The sequence below is a fragment of the Cupressus sempervirens genome, chromosome 2 (assembly GCF_028749045.1).
Source record: "Cupressus sempervirens isolate cs-2001-9-10 chromosome 2, ASM2874904v1, whole genome shotgun sequence".
NCBI lineage: Eukaryota > Viridiplantae > Streptophyta > Pinopsida > Cupressales > Cupressaceae > Cupressus > Cupressus sempervirens.
The window spans coordinates 575846588-575870783 of NC_143119.1; positions in this window are offsets into that span (position 1 = coordinate 575846588).

The following is a 24196-nucleotide window of genomic DNA, read 5'->3' on the forward strand; positions in this document are numbered from 1 at the left end:
GAAAGGTGAGAGAGATTTGGCAGTTGGCAACTTTGTACTGGCCAACACTGCAAGTTTTAGCAACACCCAAGATGGCATCGTAAAATTAAAATAGAGTGTGATCTCCAAAAAGAAAGAGAGGTTATTTTAGGTCTCTACAACGCGGTCCTATAGAAATTGGAATCACATCCATACCTTGCATGAGCTTTGAGATATGCCCCATCAAAGATCACAACCCTATGGCATTTAGTGACCCTTAGGGACGTTTTGGTTTGGTGTGCTTGAGAATGTTTGAGTGCTGAAGGGGACATAAAAAAGTTGGGGATAGGGTTTACCTAGCCACCTAGAGCTAACAGAGAAGACAGTTCGATCCCACGACTCTTTTTCCACTAAGTCATAAATTTATGCAACTTTTACAACTTTCAACAATGCAACTTTGCACAAAAAGTGCAATTTTCACATTTTTCACTTGATTCCAATTCTATGACTTAGAAAAGGTTTGGAAACAGTAAAATAAATTATTTTCCAAATGCTCAACCCTTCACCAATTCCCAAAATCCTGCAAAATTCTTAGCATTTTTGCAATTTTGCTTTGACAACTTTTGCAATTTTTTTGCAATTTTTGACATCTTAACTCCTAGACACCTAAAACTTAACCTAATGACCCTAAGGACCTTTATAACTTTCTAAGAAACATAAAATTATTTTTTGCCTTGAAAAATCACCTATATTGCTCATTTTTATGCCTAAAAAGTGGCCTATGGGCATATTTGACACAAAACCCCACAAATACAAATAATGACCAGGGGTAACTTTCAAGCATGGAAAAGGTCTATTTAGGTCCAAACTAACATGAATCCAACATTAGATTCAAACTATGCAACTTTCATTGGCTAGTTTCTTCACAAACTTAAGACTAGGCTTGTAGCCTTGAACATGGAAAATCACAAACATCTCTTCACAACCCAAAGAAACGAATTACTGATTTGGATACCCTTTTGGATTTTATACAACATAGTAAATCCTTGGGATCTCAAGAGAAGTATGTAGCAACTGAGATTTTTAAGGCTCACTTAGGAATGTAGGCAATTAGGCATCCATTAACAAAGGAAGTACCTTACCCCTTGAGAAAAAATTCAATCCAAAAATTGGAACATGAGGGGGATCATGTAGGATGATCACATACCAATTTTAAAGCCTCAAAACCTTCTCTGTAGTGAGTTATGGAAGATGTTGCTACGAATTTCTAGCATGCACATGGATCTTGCATGCCTAGGGCATCAAGTTTTTCTCTCCAACCTAATTCTTTTGACCTAAAATCAAAAGGAACATAAAAAACATTGTCCTAACTCAGATTCCATCAAGGGTCGTTAATTTCCCATGGTGGAATCTCAAGATATGAGGGAAAATAAATGAAACCCTAAGTAATGGCACAAAATGGGGACAATAGTTAGTGAAATGGGAATATCTTGAGTTGTAGAGTGAATTAGAACCTCATTAAAAGTGAAATATAAAGAAGATTCACAAATATATCTAACCATACTAGATATCCATACTTATATGTGATCAACTTGACCAATGAGCAGCAAACATTGAATAAAACTTAGAATTTCTACCTTTTTCTCTATTGTTTCAATTTTGTATAGCCTGTACAGATTGTTAGTAGTGAAATTTTGGCATGGTTGGATAGAGGATTGAGTTAGTGTTCCATTGAATTTTTTTTGAAGTCTTTATCTTATCTACAACAAAAGTTATATCAATTTTTGTAGAGGTTGGTCAGATTTACCCTAAATCTGAGGGTTTCTTCAAGATGGCCTCCTAACTTGCAATTCGACCATGAGATTTCAATGCCACTTTGGGGAATGAAAGTTACAAGAGGGTACTTCAATATGGAAGAGATTTATAACTATAGGTGTAGGTTACCTATTTTTACCAACAAGCCCTAAATTGAACATTGCATTATGTCTAGTCTAGATTTGAAGAAGAAAGAAGGTTCAGGTTTCCAAAATGATTGATTTGACCTAGGTGAAGGGTGTAGGAGGATGAATTGGATTTGAAGAAGAGTTCCAAGGGGTGGAGTTAGGTTTGTGAACCCATTTACTCATACTTCCTTTGTAACCCAGCCTAATCTGGCCAATTAGGTCTGTGACTCAAAGTGGGTGTTAGTTGGGGCTGGAACAGAGTTAGAGTTTGATCTTTTGGAATGTCTAAGAGGTGGTTAAAGGGTGTCTAAAGAGGTGAAAAGATAGTGTGGCCTTTTGAAAAGTTTGGGATTTTGATCGAGAAAGCTAGGATTAGCCCTATTAGAAATGCTGGTAACAATTATGCAAATCAGTTGTTGGGGGTTTGAAAACTTTAAAGTTGGATGTTTTTGAGAGATTGGTCCATAGAAATTTTTTCTATCAGGAAAGTTGAGTTCTAAACCCATCTAGGGAGAGTTTGCCTTTTTAGGCCTATTAGAGAAGGGGAGTCCCTAAGAAGTTGTGATTGATCTAAGTCAGTTGAGAACCCTAGTGGTGCAGGGCACCTAAGGCTCTTAGGCATGAATTCAAGGTGTTTAGTAGGTTAGAATCATTAGGAAAGAAGTTTGATCCATAATTGTAATAAAATACTCAATTGTAAGGTACAATGGCACATTGGTGTGGTTATAAGCCAAGTGACCATTTGTAACCAAGGATTCATAATAGGTGTGATTTTGAGTATTTTGATGTTTTTAGGATGTTTTAGGTGGATTTGAGTCATTAAGACACCTTTGGATTAAAGGTTTGTAAAAAAGTGCAAAAGTGTAAGAAAGTTGCTAAAGAGTAATTTTTGCAATTTTTGTTGTCAAACTAAAAAAAGGAAGTCGTACGATCTTCCAACCATCCAAATGGAATTTGCAACCATTGGAAGGCACTTATTTAAAGTCTCCACATGTTAGGAAGGTCATTGTACAGACGGGTGGACATCATTTGGTGAATAAAACTTAGAATTTCTATCTTTTTAACTATTTTTTCAATTATATATGGCCTGTACGAATTGGGAGTGGCACAAGTTACATATGGTTGCATAGAGGGTTGAGTGAGTATTCCATTTCATTTTGTTTGAAGTGTTTATCTTATCTAGAACAAAAGTTATAGCAGATTTTGTGAAGGTTACCTAAATCTACCCTAAATCTGAGGGTTTTAGCAAGATGGCCTCCTAACTTCCAAACCCACCATGGGATTTCAATGCTACTTTTTGGAATGCAAGTTAAGAGAGGGATATTTAGGATGGAAAAGTTTCAAGGTTGTAGGAGTAGGGTACCTATTTTTACCAACAAGCCCTAGACTAAACATAGTCTTATGTCTAGTCTAGTTTTGAAGGAAAAAGAAGGATCAGACTACCAAGTTGATTGATTTGACCTAGGTGAAGGGTGTAGAAGGAAAAATTCAAGGTGTAGAAGAGATCCAAGGTGTTGAACCAAGTCTGTGAACCCATTTGTTTATGTTTTCCTTGTAACCCAGCCTAAACTGGCCATTTAGGACTGTGACACAAAGTGGGCATAACTTGATGCTGGAGCAGAGTTTGTGATTGATATTTTGGAATCTCTTAGGAGTAGTTGAAGGATTTTTAGTGATGTTAAAACATTTCATGGTCCTTTGTATGGTTTGGGAGTTTGACCATTGAAACTAGGAATTGTCCTAATAAGAAGTGCTGGTAATAGTTTTTGCAATTTGATTGTTGAGTGTGAGAAACTTCAAAATTGGGGTTTTCTTATTGATTTGAGTCTATAAAAAACCATTTCCATCAAAAAAGTTGAGTGTTGGAACCATTTAAGAAGTATTTTTCATGTTAAGCCTATTGGTGATAGGTAGTCCCTAAGTGTTGTGGTTGGTCCAAGTTGTTTGAGCACCCTAGGTTTGAGGGTTGGGATTTTGAAGTGTAGTCCACTTAGAGATAGAGTCTACTTGTGTTATAGGTCTAGTGGATCAGTCATTAATGTTGGAAGAAGGCCTAGTTACTGTTTGATGCAGAGTAAGCACAAGGAAGCACCAAACAATCAACCTTCCACCCCCCAAACCTCCAAACTCCACAAGGGTAAAGAAAAGGCTATGACTCACTTCCAAATGGATACTACTCTGATATTACAACTTTCCAATAGGTTTACAAACCCACCTCTCCAAAGAAGACAAGAATCCAATTTATTACTACTTCAATTAATAATGACCTACTACCCCCCAACTTGACAAAAGTGGGTTTATGGTTTTCCCAAGCTTTCTAACACCAATGATGGCTTGAGGCAACCTTAAAATGACCAAAATTAGGCAAATCACTGATTAAACCTACTGCAAACAACCCACAAAATAGAATGTAGCATTTGACTTACTAGGCAATTAGGCCTCCTACTTCAGTTTTTCAGCAATAACTCAAAACGCTTCCAAAGGACCTAGCCAAAAAAGTATAGTTTTAGATACCCTTTTCCAAGGATTAAAAGATTCCAAAGTTTGAAAACTTCACTCCACTCCAGCATGCCTTAACCCCAACCATGCACTCAAGCCTAATTAGCAACTTTACATATGGTCTACAAGGAAATGGCCAAGAAATGGGTTCATGGAATCAATCTTCCAACTCTAGGGTGTTCTCCTAACCCAGATAAAAGTGTTTTACTAATTCACCAAGTCCTCAACTCCTTTTCTTCACATTACTCGACCAAATTGCACAAACAAGGTCTAATACATGGGTAATATTAGACCTTGGGCTCGCTCCCATAAATCTCTACTATAGCCTCCTATCTCAAGACCTTTAAAATATGATAATACATTGCCCCAACTTGCTATGTACAAATTTGGAACAATTTCCAATGGTGGAGTTTCAAGTTAGGGCCATTTCTTTGGCCAAACCCTTGTTTTGAGGGTTTCATAGGGCAGTGACTAAGAAAAACCAATAACTTGATTATACTGACAAATGAATACTTAAAATCAAAACCAAAATTTCGTAAATAAGAAGGGCTATCAAATTGGTACAAAAGTTTTGACTTCCCAATCACTAAAGGTTGTACTATATGGAAAAACCACTCAAAATAGTCCAAAAAAAGAAGATTTTATTGATTCTAAAGAGAAAGTACATAGATTTGTTCATGTTATTGTTAGGATAAAACCACGAACATAAATAAAAACTACATGAAAATATAACCAATAACAAAAAATAATAGATCACGCAGAACTAAACACAAGGCACCAAGATTTAATGTGGTTCACCCAATCCCTGGGCTATGTCCACCAAATAACAAGTCCAATATTATTACAATCCAGTGATTACAACCTGATTACAATCCGTAATCCCTTACAGCTCAATACCGTTCCAAGAAGAAATTTTGCACCACTACATAATGAAAATACCCAACCCTAAACCCTTTTATACTAGTATTAAACTGCTTTAGGGTTATAACAAGTCGGCCATAAATTAGCCATAACTTTAGTGGCCAATCTATGAATGGCGAATCTACACATAGTACCAATTTTTTTTTTTTGGGTGATGCCCCAAACCCCACTAATTATGAAGTATGTACAGTACTTTCCTGATCAGTCACCAAAATCTAACAATCTCCCACTTGGGGACTGATCAGGCTCCACACTAAACAACAATCTCCCACTTGGAGACTGATCATGTAGCAATACTATTACCACATGGGGCTCCCACTAGATCAAACCAACCTAGACTCTACTGTTCTTTTATTCATGTTCAGTCTAAAAGACCAACCGAAGCTAAAGAGGAGTTCAACTTCTCCCTTGTTACAACCTTTGTCAACATATCTACTTGATTGTCATTGGTATGTACCTTCTCCAGCTTTAACTATCCATCCTCAAAAATTGACTGAATGAAATGGTACCGCAACTGTATGTGTTTGGTCTTAGAATGCAAAGCTAAATTCTTTGCAAGATGAATGACACTCTGACTATCTATGAACAAATAATTATCCTTCTGAGGATGTCCCAATTCTTCCAAGAAGAACTAAAGCCATATCATCTCCTTGGATGCCTCTATAGTAACAACATACTCTACCTCTGTAGTGGATAGAGCATTAATCTTCTGTAACCTAAAAACCCAGCTCATGGTTGCCCCACCAATAGTAAAGACATAACTTGTAGTACTCTGCCTGGTATCAATATCCCTTGCCAAATCTAAATCAACATAGCTTTATAAATCAATATTAGAGCCCCCAAAGTGTAAACACTTATTGGATGTTCCTCTCAAATATCTGAGAATCCACTTGACAGCATTCCAATGCTCAAATCCTAGATGACTCATATACCTGCTAACGACTCCCACTACATGGGCAATATTTGGCCTAGTGCATACCATAGCATACATCAAGCTTCCTACAGCTAAAGCATAGGGTACCTTGGACATCTGATCCTCCTCTTCTTGTGTCTTAGGACACATCTCCTTAGTCAATTTCAAATGACCAAGTAAAGGTGTGCTGACAACTTTAGCATTCTCCATAGAGAAATGTTGCAACACCTTCTCAACATAATCAGCCTGAGATAGCATCAATGTTTTGTTCTTCCTATCTTTGCAAATCTTCATACCAAGGATTTTTTTTTCTGCCCCCAAATCCTTCATAGCAAATGCATGTGCTAATTGGCGTTTCAACCCCTTAATATGATCCATGTTAGACCCAGCTACAAGCATATCATCAACATATAGACATAAAATAATGTAGCTATCATCATCCAAACTCTTAAAATAAACACAATAATATGAATTACACTTGTTATAGCCATGCTCATGCATAAACCTGTCAAATTTCAGATACCATTTCCAAGGTGCTTGCTTCAAGCCATATAAACTTTTCTTCAATTTGCACACTAAGTTCTCCTTAGCTTTGACCTCAAATCCTCGTGGCTGAGCCATATATATTTCTTCATCCAAATCACCATGAAGAAAGGATGTTTTAACATCCAACTTCTCTAAATGAAAATCTTCAGTAGCGACAAGACTTAAAACAATATGGATAGAAGTCATTTTAACAACAGGAGAAAATATCTCATCAAAATCAATTCCCTTTTTCTGTGCAAATCCTTTTACAACTAACTGGCCTTAAATCTTTTCTTACCTCCTTCCTCTTCTTTCAACCTGTAAACCCACTTATTCTGTAAAGCTTTTTTACCTGCAAGCAACTTGCATAGATCCCATTTCTTATTCTTTAGAAAAGAGTCCATTTCATCTTTCATTGCAGATTCCCACTGAATCTTAGTATAACCTGCATAGATTCATCATAACTTTTAGGTTCACTAGCATCAATAAGTAAAATAGAATACAAAGAGGGAGAAAATCTTTGTGGAGGTATAATTTGCCTCATTGACTGTCAAACATTCACTGGTGTGTGTGGTTTTTTTGTTGCGGTTGTTGCACATCATGGGGAATGGCTGGAACATCAACTTTTGGAGTATCATCCATCACTACATAATCATCTTCTTTCTTCTCATGTTGTTGCAACAGATCTTTGTACAACACTTTCTCATTGAATATGACATCTCGACTTCTAACAATTTTATGATTTTAAAAATCCCAAAGCCTATAACTAAATTCATTAATGCCATATCCAAAAAAGACACATTTCTTTGATTTAGCTTCTAGCTTGGTTCTATTTTCAGAGTCTATATGAGCAAAAGCTTCACAACGGAAGGTCTTGAGAAAAGAATAACTCACCTTCTTACTAGTCCATGCCTCCTTTGGAATACCATAGCCCAAAGGAGTAGAGGGACCTCTATTAATCAAATATACAACAGTATTGATAGCCTTTGCTCACATCTGTAAGGGCAACCTAGCATGCAACCTCATGCTCCTTGCACGCTCCATTATAGTCCTATTCATACGTTCAACCACTCCATTTTCCCATGGAGTCCTTGGAACAATTTTTTGTCTATGAATACCATTAGTGGAGCAATAATCTTCAAATTCATGACTGCAATACTCACCACCATTATCAGATCTAAGACATTTTAATTTCTTACTAGTCTCATTTTCAACCAAACATTTCCATTTCTTAAAAGTTTGAAATACATAAGATTTCTCTCTAAGGAAATAAACCCATACTTTTCTAGTTGCATCATCAATAAATGTAACATAATAATGAAAACCACCAAGGGAAGATACCTGAGCTGGTCCCCATACATTTGTATGCACAAGCTCTAATTTCTCCTTTTTGTTTTCCTTCCTAGTCTTTACAAAACTCACTCTCTTTTGTTTTCCATACACACAACTTTCACAGAAATCCATATTAACACATTTCAGACCTGGTAAAACTTTCTTTGAATGAAATACTTTCATACCTTTCTCACTCATGTGCCCAAGTCTATTGTGCCATAGTGTTGTATCTGAATCTATAGCAGCTATTTGTTCTCCCTGCTCAACTGCAACAATTGTTCCTAAACATTCATTTTTCTCTAAAACAATCAAAGTAGAAGGAACAATATGACCTGTACAAAGATATAAGGTGCCTACTTTCACACCTTTTGCTACTACAAGGGAACCTTTTGAAACCTTCCAATTTTTATCATTAAAAGTAACTACACAACCCTCATCACCGAGTTTCCCTACTGAAATTAAATTCCTACTCAGCTTTAAAAAATGTCTTACCTCATGTAGTAGCCAATGATTCCCATTCTGCAACCTAATCTTAATTTTTCCCTTTCCAGCAATTTGACAGGGTTCATTATCCCCCAAATAAACAAGCCCAAAATCCACTTGGACATAATCAATGAAATAACCTCTATGAGGTGTAGCATGAAATGAAGCACCAGAATTTAAAACCCATGAATCATCAACACTTTCTAAAGATAGAAGAAAAGCATCCTCTTCGGATTTTTTAGTTACCAAATTTGCCTCCTCATCTCCATCTGAATTATCTCCTTCATTTTTCTTTTGATTCTATCAATCTTTCTTTTTGTGCCCTGGTTTGCCATAGCACCAGCAATCATTTGGTCCTCTCAATTGAGACTTCTTCCCCTTTGACTTTCCTCTTGATTTCCCATGATTTCTAGAGTTACTTCCTCTCTCAGTCGTTCTGCCCCTGCTTTGTGCATTCAAAGAACTTCCTGATGTAGATCCACTTGAGGATTTCCTACGAGTTTCCTCACTCAAAAAAACACTGATCACATCATCATATTTTAGGGTACTAGATCTAGGAACAGAATTACTCATTGCCATTACCAAGCCATTCCAGCTTTCCAGCAAAGAACACAAAATCAAGAGAGCCCTAATGTCTTCATCAAAATTGATACCCACAGAAGATAACTAACTAGTAATAGTATTAAACTCATTTAAATGATTTGCAATAGATCCACCTTCTATCATTTTCATATTAAATAAATTCTTCATGAGAAATACCTTGTTTGAAGCGGAGGGCTTTTCATACAGTGTCGCTAGGGTTTTCATCAAATCTTTTTTCGTCTTTGCTTTTGTAATATTAAATGCCATCGGTGATGCCAAGCATAACCGAATGCTTTCGAGTGCCTTTCTGTCCAAAAGATCCCATTCAGCATCTGACATAGTTCCCTGATTCTTGGCTTTGCCTTCCAACAGCTTCCATAAATCCTTCTTATATAGATAGTCTTCCATTTGCATCTTCCATAATTGGAAGTTCTGCCCATTAAACTTGTCAACCCTCAGCTTACCCTCATCTGCCACTGCTCCCACTCAACTGTGAGACTCCCACTCAATTGTGAGACTCCCACTTAACCGTGATACTTTCCTGTAGAGGATAACTGAAAGATAACCTCACTCTGATACCACTTGTTAGGATAAAACCATGAACAGAAATAAAAACTACATGCAAATATAACCAATAATAGAAAATAATATATCACACAGTAATAAACACAAGGCACCAAGATTTAACGTGGTTCACCCAATCCCAATCCCTAGGCTACGTCCACCAAACAACAAGTCCAATATTATTACAATCTAGTGATTACAACCTGATTACAATCCATAATCCCTTATAGCTCAATACTGCTGCAAGAAGCAATTTCGCACCACAACATAATGAAAATAACAAACCCTAAACCCTTTTATACAAGTATTAAACCGCTTTAGGGTTATAACATGTTAGCCATAAATTAGCCATAACTTTAGTGGCAAATCTACAAATGGTGAATCTACAAATAGTACCAAAAAAAAAAATTTGGGGCGATTGCTCGAACCCCCCTAATTATGAAGTATGTATAGTACTTTCTTGATCAGTCACCACAATCTAACAGTTATCTTTCTTCTGGAGTGTCTAGAGCCTTTATAGGCCATTGGAGATAGGTAGAACCACCCCATGGCAGTTTTAGCTTTTTGGAATGGTTTTATGAAAAAGTTGTCAAATTATTACCATTTTGACAAACCTTCTTCCTAATTCAATTCTAACCATTCCTAAATGTTATTCTAAGACTCAAAACACCTAAACTATCCTAACAAACATAAAATAAACCAAAATTCCACCTTTTGGACCAAATGATGCCTAGGTTCATATTAACACCTTGGGGTCTTATATCAATTACATGGGTGGATGGCCTTTAGGAGATTTTCTTAATCAATCCTAAGGCCTTATTACTTTGAAAAAAAAAAACGTTTTTATTAGGTGCTCTACACCAATGTTTGGAGGTTGAGAGCAAGTTAAGGTGTTGATTGTAGTTTGGAAGGCCCGTATGACAGTTCAGTTTTGGAGGACTTATATTTGGTTGCAACACTTTTCCTTTTGAAGGTTTAACAAACCCCATAAAGGTATCTAGAATTCCAACTGGTTGGGGAGGCCCTTTGGAAGTTTTTATAATTATTGCACATTTTTTCTTGGACGGGCTAGTAGCCTTAATTGCTACATTCTCAAACAGTGCCATGAAACTCGTGTTGAACATGATATTTAGTCTTGATTCTTGGGTCTTGTTGACATATTGAATCCCTTATTAAGCTGTTCAATTTTTTTTGTAAGGATCCACCATTTTTGGAGGATTGAGTCAAGTTTGAAGTTGCAGGGATTAATGCTAAGTGCTGCATTATTTGGATAGAACTATGGAACCCGTGTTCAAGTTGTTGTATGGCCTTGTTTTTTTGGTTTTGCTGATATATGGAACCCCCTTTACTTGCTGAGAGTCTTAATTTGTGAAGATCCACCATTTCTTGGGTGTTGAATCAAGTTGCTAGGTGTCAAGTTTATGGATTAATGCTGATCCATCTGTGTTGCTATTGTGTCAAGGTATAGAGGTTTAGGTGTTTGAGGCTTTTGTACTTGGAAGCATCCAAGGCACAAATTGGTGACATATTTGGAGTTTTTTCATCATCTTTAGTTTATATGGCATGAAGGGGCCTTGGGATGAGAGAGACTATTGGGACTTGTGAGGGACATCCTTTTTGAGTCAACATTCAATACAAAAAGTTAATTTTTGGCTTCTTCTTCTTCCTTTCTTTAATAGTTGTTTAAAGTTCTTTGTATTCCATTGTGTTTATTGCTTTGTGAGGTGCTTCTTGTTATTGTTCTTGCTGCTACTCTTCTTCCTTCACCTTACCCTCTAAATATTCTCCCATCTCTAGATTAAGTTGCTTCTTCTTTTCCTTCAAATATCTTTCACTCCTCTCAACTAATTTGTTCATTTTATCCTTTGTAGTCTTGAGTGCTTCACTGTTCCAATCCATTTTGGGGATTATTTTTCTAAAATTTTGTTTTGACCATAGGCAAGCTCAAGAAATTTTCCATCATCTCACTTCATATGACATTTTTTCAATCCATTCGATCTTCATTTGATGAGCATTGAGGTGTGAATAACTTCATTAGACTTCATATTCATTGTGCAATTAGCTCATATATCTTCCATCCTTAGTTTGTTCTTATAGAAATTCCCTAACAACCCTTCTATGCACAATTTGGGGTTAGATGAGTCCCATGCTTCAAATTCATATAGTGTCACTTAAGCCATTTCAATTTATTTAGCATTTGCAACATGAAGAGTACAGAAAACATGTTGGAAAATATTGTCATAGATATTGAAGGGCAGAGTTATGAGGCAAGTTAAATATAGTAATTTGCATAATTATCTTTGCATGGGCCAAACCATGCATGGAAGGAATTATAATAAAAGCATTTGGCTGCCCATTGGCTTTTGGAAACCCCTTTGAATGTACCCCACCCAACTCCCCCCAACACCCAAAAAAAGAAAATGAAGAAACCTCGAGTTGAGTGCCTTATTGGGCAAATGTAAAAAGTGAATAAAAATGCACTTGGCCGACCTCATTAAGGTGGCATGATTGTTAAGTGAAAGGGTAGGAATGACTAAAATATTTTATATACATCATTATTATAAGTGGTTGTGTCATCAATAAGAAAGAATAGGTCTAGCACACAAGAAACAAAAGTAGAACTGTCCCACATGCACACAAGAGAAGAAAAAATGAGAAATCTCTATTTTGAACCTCTTCTTTAATATCATTTTATTGCTTAACTAAATGGTCTCCTCAAAATCATAGTATGGAATAATTTTAGAAAATTTGACATAGACATATTTAATGTGCACAATCTAAGAAACCTCTTTATATGTATTTTTCATTGACTATTTTTAGGGATCTAGACATGTTTAAAAAAAACTCCTAAGTTCCACTCATAATATTTGGTTTCATCAAGTGTTGACATCATTGCAAACAACATCCCAAAAATATCAAAATATCAAAAGACTTTTGGTTCTCTCAACTTGTACATCAGCTGATCAACATTATCCTTAGAGAGAACTATATTTGTAACCGCCCCATTATCATTAGATCAAGACTTGTTTTCCTTCTTACTTTTTGATGACTGTGATCTCTGCAATCCCAGGCATAAGATGATTAACACACACTGGTACTTGAACAAAAAACATTAATAAACATTGAGGATGTGAATTGATAATACCATTTCACAGATGATTTTGGCATCTCACCCTTTCTCATTGGTGCTTTGACTTTATTAGCCCTCTTCTTTGGTGACCTACGAATGAAGAATTAGCACAGTAAAAAATCTAAGATAAGATTAATCCACTAAAATTTGAGAATGAAAAAAATTGAATCTAGCTTGTCATTAAGAATTATCCATTTGTACAAATCCTTGCTTTCTGAGTTTTATGATTACCCTTGCTTGATGAGTATTGAAAACTTCTCCCATTGTATCCTTGCTTTCGCCAGTTTGAAGTTTTTGGTTACATGTACACGATCATGACTTTACATCACAAAGAATTCACATTCTAAAAATTTTCATTTTCTTTCATTACATTTTGATTTAAAAAACAAATTCTAAACTTTCACTTATTCAAACGACTAATCTAAAAATGGGTCCTATTAAAGAATCTAATATAAATTCAAATAATGTATCTAGATCCTAAACAAATCAATACATAAAATCTGTGATTTAAACTTATCTCATCACTTACACATAATAAAAATACCCACCTTTTCATGTGGAAAGTCTTGGGGGAGAGGTTGGCACATTGTATTTGGATCCTAGAATTGATCACTCTTTCTCTCTCTCCCTCTCTCCCTATTCAATCTAATGAGCCAACTAGATCTGCTCTACATTTTAATGTCTCAAGTATTGCCTTGTCGTCTGACTCACAAACTTTTCAAATAATCTTATTATGTGGTTATCTACCATATTTTATCAAGTGGACATTTGATGTGATAACAAGGTTTGAATAATGAAGAATCCTCCTCTTTGTTTGCCAATGCTTGAATAACCACAAGTTAGGGTTCTTCATAGAATATCGTCTAAGCCATGTGTCGATTACAACCACTGCACTGACATGGTACTCTAAACCTTCACCATCTATAACTGAGTGATCCAATTTTTGTTTGGCTTGGAAACAATGACACAAATAATAATATGTCCCTTCTTCATTGTCTTTAGGTGCAATAACAACAAAAACATGGCCTGCAATGACAAATGTACAAAATGCAATCATTAATTAAGAAAATACTTAGGTAAAAGTTATAAAGTTACATATTGAAATTACAAAGATATATAAATATATATATTGCGAGGTTGCAATAGATTTGACAAGTGGTCAAATTCAATAGACGAATTGATCTCTACCATTTCTAGTGCTTGTGGGGGACGATAGGTGTCAATTGGGTCCAAAACCCATATATTCCATTTGTCCACCCATTCAGTCAACTCACACTCATACCAATTTTCCTTTTCACATGATGGACAATAGAATGCCATTTTTCGTGTGTGGATACTCCATGAACCTACATCAAAGCTTCTAAAAGAATGCAACTCTCTAGATCTTGTTATTGTGCAACAATCTTGATATGGTGCAATGTTAGTATTATCTATCAACCAAAAAAATCTATGAACCGTAGAGTCACCTTCCTTACCTGGACCCATTGTAGTGTTGCACCATTGGATGATAGATTTTGCATTTGTTAATATTTCTCCATATTTGTACTTTAGTTCTTCACGAGCTAAGGCTCTTTTGATGCATGCGCCTGCACCATCATGATCTCCCTTTCCATGACCAACCTCTATGAAATTCTACATATATTGAATTCTACACAACCTATGCATCCTACTTAACCAATAGAACATCCATGCATTCTTGAATTGAGATGTGAAATTGTCTGACCAAATAATGTGCTGATGATATGTGATGCCCTTTTTAATTAAATCTCCATAAAATAGTTGAAAACAACCTTGTACAAACTCTGTAGAATGTGATCGATCATTGCTGATGTAAAAATGGTACTCCCTCAAAATCTTTCTGTCATCCTCTATACTTGTAGGTGAATGCATGAATGTTATGTGAACAAATATGGAAACCTGTTGAGAAGTATAATACTTTTCTTACACCTCATTTTGTGGTTGTAGTGTGTAGTTCTTTGTGAAGTCTACAATCAAAACAATGGTATCCAGTGGAAATGTATCCTTGCACAACTTGAATTGTAAATTCAGCCATCAAGCTCTATGTGTATGCCTTGCATACTCGTAAATAATCTTTTCACAAAAAATCTTGATGAACTCATACACTAGAATCTTTTCAATGACTAAATCACATCTTTTTTTCTATTTCCCATCTTTTAGAGCATATGTCACTATCTTAAATTTTTCATAATCTACTATTTCATTTCCAATTGCATGTGTACTATCCATATGTTGACAAGTTGATAAAAGTTGTAAAGAACCACAAAATAAGCATGTACCATCCAAGCATGATGTCTTGTAAAATTGTTGGTCATCTCCTATTTCACATAAAATGTTGGATATGAATTCCCTTGAAGATCTTGGTGGCTCATTCATGTCACAATCTTATAAAACAAACTTAGAATGCAAAAACACACATATATGACTAAAAACATCAAAATGGTTAGAAATTCAATATGTATCCTACAACAAGAAGTTGTATTTGTGTGATTTATCTTGACATAAAAAGGTTTACCCATCTCAAAAAATCTTTGACTTATTTGAATTTGAGGATACATACCAATAAATTTTGAAAAAAAATGTATCTAAGTTGAGTCCAAAAAATGTTTCGCACGTGGCTCATGATTTTGGCTACCAATCCTCCTTCTTACAACATCTCTTTGATTAGGGGAAACACGTGTTATTTTTTCAAAAATCTTCAATCAATGATTTCAAAGATTCACTAATTTCTTTATCTTTTCTTGGTAGTCTACCGCTAAATGTCCATAACTCATTTTTTGTTGGATCTTCCAATCTCTCATGCCTTAGCATGGCTCTCCTTAGAGTACCTCTACCAATTTGTAATGTTTTTCTTGTCTTTATCACGAGTCGAGCTTTCTTCATTTGGCTACTTACTATTGTCGATGTAAGTACTCGTCTTGTGATATTACAATCTTTGGTGTGTGATTTAGAACCCACTTTGTCATAAGAACTCATTAGATTCTTTACAATATTTTTTTCATTTGAATCGTCCATCATTCTTAGCCCAAGAATGTTCATGATAGGCCTAAATTTCAAATTCTTCATCATTTCAACAAATAATTGGCATTGACCTGTAATATTTAATTCTTCAAAAAAAAATCCACGTACGATTAACTTTTCTTTGACAAGTACGCTTGCTAATATTGTTAGTTATTGATTTCAAAATGTTAGTATCAATATCAATCAAATATTTTGGTCTTCTGAAATGGATTCTAGAAGGTGTTATATTATCTTCAATTCCCCTAACATTTTGAATATCAACATAAGGTTGAGTGTATTGTGTACCTTGAACAGAAGATGATGTGCCTTGGCAATAAGATGAAAAAGATGGAATATCACCTACTTGATGTGTTGATGTTGTGCCTTCAACATGACATGATGGAGTTTGTACATTGTCGGATCTACAAATTAGTGTTTCTTCAACATAGGAGGATGATATGACTCCAACATTGGAAGATGGTGTAGCTTCACAATTCAATTGTCTTTTTGAGCATAACAATCTTATTTGTTCTCTTTGTCTTTCCAATTCTTCCTCTTTGTTTCTTTGTATCAGTGGTTCTAGATCCCCTTTGAAAGTCAATTCTTTATTATTGCTTTGCAATTTTTTTTGTTCATGTAGTAGTTTCATTTTATCTCTTTTAATTGCCAAATCTCTCTCCCTATCTTCATTCGTTTGAGTTTTTGGTTTCTTCCTTGGCATGATGATGATTTCTACATATCAAATTATTCAAATATCTAAATTACTTACAATGTGTAAATTATAAATTATTCAAATACATATAAAAATTATAATTATTTGAATGAATACACAATATATATCAAACAACTTGTCAAATTTCTAATCGTTTTGAAATAACATTTCATTCAAACATACAAATTTCAATGAATTCACTATATATAATTAAACAACATGTCAAATTATAATCAAATTTGTATTTATATATCAACAAACAATATTTAAAATGGATTGCACTAACATTTTCTATACAAAGAATATTCAAAAAGTCTTCAAATTGTGTGTCCAATGACTGAATTTGGTGTTTGCTAGCTTCAAAATGTCTTGAAATAGTGTTTGCTATGTTGAAATCCATGATTTTTGTCAGAATAAAAGAAAGCACAAAAGACCAAAAGTAGAGAATGGATGAAATGGGCCCCAAAGTTGCTTTTTGACTATTTTTGGGCAATTTCACATATTGTGTATGCACTATAAAGCATATACGCACTATAGTGCATATGCACTATGTCAAAACACATCACTGTCTATCCTCCCTACTCTCTCTCTCCTCTCCCATCCCCTACTCTCTTTCAGTCTCTCTCTCCTCTCCCATCCCCTACTTTCTCTCACACTCTCCCTCTCTCATCACCTACTCTCTCTCACTCTCCCTCTCCCATCACCTACTCTCTCCCATCCCCTACTCTCTCTCTCTCTCTCGCTACTCTCTCTCTCATTCTCCCTCTCTCATCACCTACTCTCTCTCACTTTACCTCTCATACTCCCTCTCCCATCCCCTACTATCTCTCTCTTGCTCTCCCTCTCCCACCGCTTACTCTCTCTCTCTCTCTCTCTCTCTCTCTCACCCTCTCTCCTCTCCCATCCCCAACTCCTTAGATCTCTCACACACACTCCCATCCTCCCTCTCCCATTGTCTACTATCTCTCTTTCTCTCCCCCATCCCCCTACTCTCTCTCACACTCTCCCATCCCCTACTCTCACTCTCTCTCTCCCATCCCATTCTCTCTCTTTGCCACCTCCTACTCTCTCTCACACTCTCTCCCATCCCCTATACTCACTTACACACACTCCCATTGCCCCTGCTCTCTCTCTCTCTCTCCCACCACCTAGTCTCTCTCTCCCATCTGCTACTCCCTCTCTCTCTCTCCCCTCTCCCATCCCCTACTCTCTAGATCTCTCACACACACTCTCATCCCCCCTCTCTCCCCCTCTCCCACTCCCTCTCCCAAAGCCTACTATATCTCTCTCTCTCCCTCTCTACTCTCTCTCTCCCATCCCCTACTCTTACTTTCTCTTCCCCATCCCCAACTCTCTCCCATCCCCTACTCTCTCTCACACTCTCTCCCATCCTTTCACTCTATCTCTCCCATCCTGTACTCTCTCTCTACCACCCCCTACTCTATCTTACATTCTCTCCCATCCTTTCACTCTGTCTCTCCCATCCCATACTCTCTCTCTGCCACCCCCTACTCTCTCTCACACTCTCACACTATCTCCCATCCCTTACTCTCTATCTTTCATAGACACACACACACACACACTCCCATCCCTCCTCTCTCTTCTCTCCAATCCCCTACTCTTTGGATCTATCACACACACTCCCATCCCCCTCTCTCTATCTCCCTCTCCCTACTCTCTCTCACACTCTCTCCCATCCCCTACTCTCTCTCACACTCTCTCCCATCCCCTACTCTCACTCTCTCTCTCCCATCCCATTCTCTCTCTTCCACCTCCTACTCTCTCTCACACTCTCTCCTATCCCCTACTCTCTCTTACACACACTCCCATCTACCCCTCTCTCCCTTTGCCACTCCCTCTCCCATCACCTAGTCTCTCTCTCGCATTCGCTACTCTCTCTCTCTCTCTTAGGCTACTCTCTCTCTCCCCTCTCCCATCCCCTAAACTCTCTCTTTTACAGATACACACTTCCATCCCCCCCTCTCTCCTCTCCCATCCCCTACTCTCTAGATCTCTCACACACACACTCCCATCCTCCCTCTCTCCTCCTCTCTTGCTCACTCTCCCACTACCTACTATCTCTCTCTCAAGTTCTCTCTCTCTCTCTCTCTCTCTCTCTCTCTCTCGCTCCCTCTCTACTCTCTCTCTCTCTCTCCCATCCCTTACTCTTACTCTCTCTGTCCCATCTTGTACTCTCTTCTCTGCCACCCCCTACTCTCTCTCTCTCACTCTCTCTCATCCTTTCACTCTGTCTCTCCCATCCCATACTCTCTCTCTCTGCCACCCCCTACTCTCTCTCTCTCTCTCTCACTCTCTCCCATCCTTTCACTCTGTCTCTCTCATCTCATACTCTCTCTGCCACCCCCTACTCTCTCTCACACTCTCACATTCTCTCCCATCCCCTCCTTCTCTCTCTTTCATAGAAACACACAGGCTCCCATCCCTCTTCTCTCTCTTCTCTCCCATCCCCTACTCTCTAGATCTATCACACACACTCCCATCCCCCTCTCTTTATCTCCCTCTCCCACTCTCTCACACTCTCTCCCATCCCCTACTCTCACTCTCTCCCTCCCCAACTGCCTACTCTCTATCCTCCATCCCTTACTCTCTCTCTCTCCCCTCTCCCATCCCCTACTCTCTCTCTTTCATAGACACACACACTCTTAGCCCTCCACTCTCTTCTCTCCCATCCCCTACTCTCTAGATCTGTCACACACACTCCCATCCCCTTATCTCTCTCCCTCTCCCTCTCCCACTCCCTCTCCTACTGCCTACTATCTCTCTCTCAAGTTCTCTCTCTCCCTCTCCCTCATCCCCCACTCTCACTCTCTCTCCCATCCCCTACTCTCTCTCACACTCTCCCATCCCCTACTCTCACTCTCTCTCTCTCTCTCCCATCCTATATGAGCTCTCTCTACCACCACCTACTCTCTCTCACACTCTCCCATCCCCTACTCTCACTCTCTCTCTCTCTCCCATCCTATATGAGCTCTCTCTACCACCACCTACTCTCTCTCACACTCTCACACTCTCTCCCATCCCCTACTCTATCTCTCTTACACACATTCACATTCCCCCCTCTCTCTCCCTCTCCCACTCCCTCTCCCACTGCCTACTCTCTCTCCCCCATCCCCTACTCTCTCTCTTTCATAGACACACACTCCCATCCCCCCTCTCTCTCCTCTCCCATCCCCTACTCTCTAGATTTTTCACACACACTCCCATCCCCCCCTCTCTCACTCCCTCTTGCACCACCTACTATCTCTCTCTCTCAAGTACTCTCTCTGCCTCTCTACTTTCTCTCTTCTGTCCCCTACTCTCACTCTCTCTCTTCCATCCCCTACTCTCTCTCACACTCTCTCCCATCCCCTACTCTCTCTCTCTCCCCCATCCCATATGAGCTCTCTCTTCCACCCCCTACTCTCTCTCAAACTCTCACACTCTCTCCCATCCCCTACTCTATCTCTCTTACACACATTCCCATTCTCCCTCTCTCTCTCGCACTCCCTCTCCCACCGCCTACTCTCTCCCATTCCCCACTCTGTCTCTCTTACACACTCCCATTCCTCCTCTCTCTCCCTCCCACTCCCTCTCCCACCAACTACTATCTCTATCTCTCACTCTCTCTCTCCCATCCCCTACTCTCACTCTCTCTTCCACCCCTACTCTCTCTCACACTCTCTCCCATCCCCTACTCTCTCTTACATACACTCCCATCCCCCCTCTCTATCCATCTCCCACTCCCTCTCCCATTTCCTACTCTCTTTCTCTCCCATCCCCTACTCTCTCTCTATTTCTCTCTCCCCTCTTCCATTCCCTACTCTCTCTCTTTCACACACACACCCATCCCCCCCCTCTCCTCTCCCATCCCCCACTTTGTCTCTCACTTTCTCTCCCTCTCCCACTCCCTCTCCCATCGCCTACTCTCACTCTCACTCTCTCCCTCTCTACTCTCTCTTTGCTACCCCCTACTCTCTCTCACATTTTCACACTCTCTTATCCCCTACTCTCTCTCTCTTACACACATTTCCATGCCCCCCTCTCTCCCACTCCCACTCCCTCTCTGATCCCTTACTCTCTTGAGCTACTCTCTCTCTCTCTCTCTCTACTGTCTCCCCCCTCTCCCATTCCCTACTCTCTCTCTTTCACACACACACACACACTCCCATCCTCCTCTCTCTCCCTCTCCCTCTCCCACTCTATCTCCCACCACCTACTCTCTCTCTCTCTCTCTCTCTCTCCCATGCCCTACCCTCAATCTCTGTCTCCCCATCCCCTACTCTAAATCTCTCTCTCCCACCCTATACTCTCTCTCTACCACCCATACTCTCTCACACTTCCTCTCTCTCCCATCCCCTACTTTCAATCTCTCTCCCCCATCTCGTACTCTCTCTTTTCCATCCCTACTCTCTCTCACACTTCCTCTCTCTCCTAGCCTGTGCTCTCTCTGCCACCCCTACTCTTTCTCACTTCCTCTCTCCCATCGCGTACTCTCTACCACCCCTATTCTTTCTCACTTCCTCTCTCCCATCCCATACTCTCTCTGCCACCCACTCTTTTTCACTTCCTCTCTCTCCCATCCCCTACTCTCTCCCCTCTCCCATCCCCTACTTTCTCTCTATCTCTCTCTCACATATGCATAGCCATTCCCACCTTGCCCTCCCCCCCCCCCCCCCCGCTCTCTCTTGCTCTTGCTTTGCATCTCTTCTATGCACTATTTAGGTCTCAATAGTGTGTGCATACTATAGTGCACATGCGCTATTGAGACCAAAATTCAAATGCTTTAAATGGTGTGTGTGTGCTATAGGGCATACACGCTATTGAAAGCTTTACATTAAAACCAAGCCTAAGGCTTGGTTTTTCCTTGGAGATACAACCCAAAGTTTTGGAGTTTATAAATAGGTCTACGACATGTTTTCTAGAAAACATACAAAAAATGATTGATTTTTCTTGTGTGCTCTCCTTCAAGATTCCTCGTGGTTGGGCATCAATAAGATCGGGTTACATAACATTGTAGGTCTCTTTGTTAGCTATACAACCATATAATTTATTTTTAATTTGAACTATTTCAGGCCTTTCATCTATAATTTCTTTTGAATGTATGTTCATTTTTTGTCAAAAACAACCATGTACTAATTGGGCTATAGATTTTAGCTCGCTCATCGAATTTTGTAACAACTTAGTTTTTTAGAAACTAGACTCCATTCTACACACTTTGAAAAAATAAAAGTTTTGATTTTATATTAGTTTTCAATTATTTCTAGGGGGAGCACACATATATTTCACATTTTTGGGATGTGTCTAGTTAAAAAATTCATTAAAAAAAAACACATCATAAAATTACCCAAAAAATCTGGGATAAACTACATGGTGTTAAGTAAATTTTGACCAGAGTGATTAAAGAATTTCAAAAAAAAAAGTTATAATTTTAGGGGGGCCACACTTTGTACTGTGTTATGTTTTTTTGGAATAAACAGTACCACTTTTTGTGGCCCCCTTTTTTGAGGACCTAAAACTAAACCATTTTGAAAAAAATTAGTAGGTTAGAAACTATATTCAAAGAACTACAACTTTTATTTTTGTCATATCTTAAAATTTTGAGCGTAACTATCTTCAAATTCTTGTTGAAGTTCAAAAATTGTTGATTTAAGGAAAAATGTGTCCATTTATACCCCCCTTTTGGCACCACAACTTGGTGCACTTACCCATATACATGTATGTATGTATGTATACAAAGAGATATTTTTAAGGTGTTTATTATATCTTAGCATAAAAAAAAATTTGATCTAGTTGCATACATATTCCAGAATCCAAATAATTGAACAATAAAACTCACTCAACTTGTGTTAAGTGACTTAGCTTGAGATCCTACACAAAAATAATGTTAATTGTTCCTTTTGTTGTACCTATTTTGATGACAATTCTACAAGATTTTGTAATCAACCAAGGTAATTAACAACTAGACCCATTTAACCGAGTTATGGCTTGTATATACACATATATTTAACTTGGTTATGGCTTTTGTAAGGGAATGAACCTCGTGATTATGGCAATTCCACAGAACCAAAACTTGCTTCTTCAACTCCTTGCACTCAACTCTTGACTGAAGTTATTCTTCTAGCAATGAGAATAGCTACTACAAATTCCTGGGAGCTAAGGGACCTTGAACCTATGCTACATTTTTTGGAGACACGGGAGAAGTTACTACCGGCTTTAGTACTTCATTACATTCTGGATCATATAGTAATGCCCAAATTAATAGCAACATTAGATACTTGGGATCCTCGCAGGGAGAGTATGCCAATGCATGCATGGTTACATCCTTGGCTTCCATTGTTGGGCCAATTTATGGAGCCTTTATATCCAACCATTCATTAGAAATTGGGGAATGCGCTTCATGCCTGGCATTCAAGTGATGCATCTGCAATGCAATTTTACACATTAGAAAACTGTATTTGATCCTACTAGTTGGGAACAACTAATTGTTCATTTTATTGTACCTAATCAGATGATAGTTCTACAAAAATTTGTAATAAAACCAACTAATTAGAAATTAGACCAATTTAACTAGGTTATGGCTTGTTTCTTTCTAAAAATATCTTCTATGATATGTTTTTCTAAAATTTCTTGCCCATTTTTCTTGGTCTGCATTATTTTTGTGCAAGATCTTGAACTAAGTTAGTTAGCACGGGTTTAGTGAGTTTTATTATTTTATTATTTGGATTCTAGAATATGGTCTTTTTTTTATCATTGGCTTTTCTCAAGTCTTGATTTTAATGAAGTAACAAAATGGTTTTTAAGGTGGAAAGGAGTATATAATGAAGAGGAAACTTGAAAACTTGAATGTTGAAATGCTGAAATGAAATTTATCAAGGATCAAACACCTATGGTAGAGTTACAACACAATGTGAAGTTGATTTTAGAAATAAACCCAAAAAAAAAAAAAAAAACATGACATAAATCATTCCCCATTTTTTTTGAGTGTGGAGAGTTGCGTATGAAAGAGGGTGGAGAGCTCCAAACTAGGGAAGAGTGCTCCAAACATTGGTGGAGATTTCATTGTCATGCCCTTGTGATCGTTACATTTTTTTGTCATGCCCTTATGATCTCTACATTTCATTATCATGCCCTTGGTGGAGATCAATGGAGATTTAGGATTTCATTGTTGTGCCCTTGTGATCTTTGTGCCCTTGCTTTGTGATTTCGTTGTCATGTCATGCCCTTATGATCTCTATGCCCTTTGTAGCACTACAACATTTGGGGTCAAATTGCGATGGCAGTGTAATTTATGGTGTTTGGGCCCAAATGTAGTAGTGTTTGATCTATGATTTTCTTCAAGGGGAGAAGAGGTACCTATGTAAATTATCTTTTCTTTTCCTTCTAAACATGTACCTCTTTATATTTCCCCCAGCAAGTGGTTAGAGAAGCTTCCCTTTATGTATATGTATGTGTATATATATATACATATGTGTGTATGTATGTATATATAAACATACATATACATATGCATATGTGTGTGTGTATATATATATATATATATATACATACAAACATACATATACAAAGATCACAAAGGCACAACAATGAGACGCAAAGATACATACATACATACATTT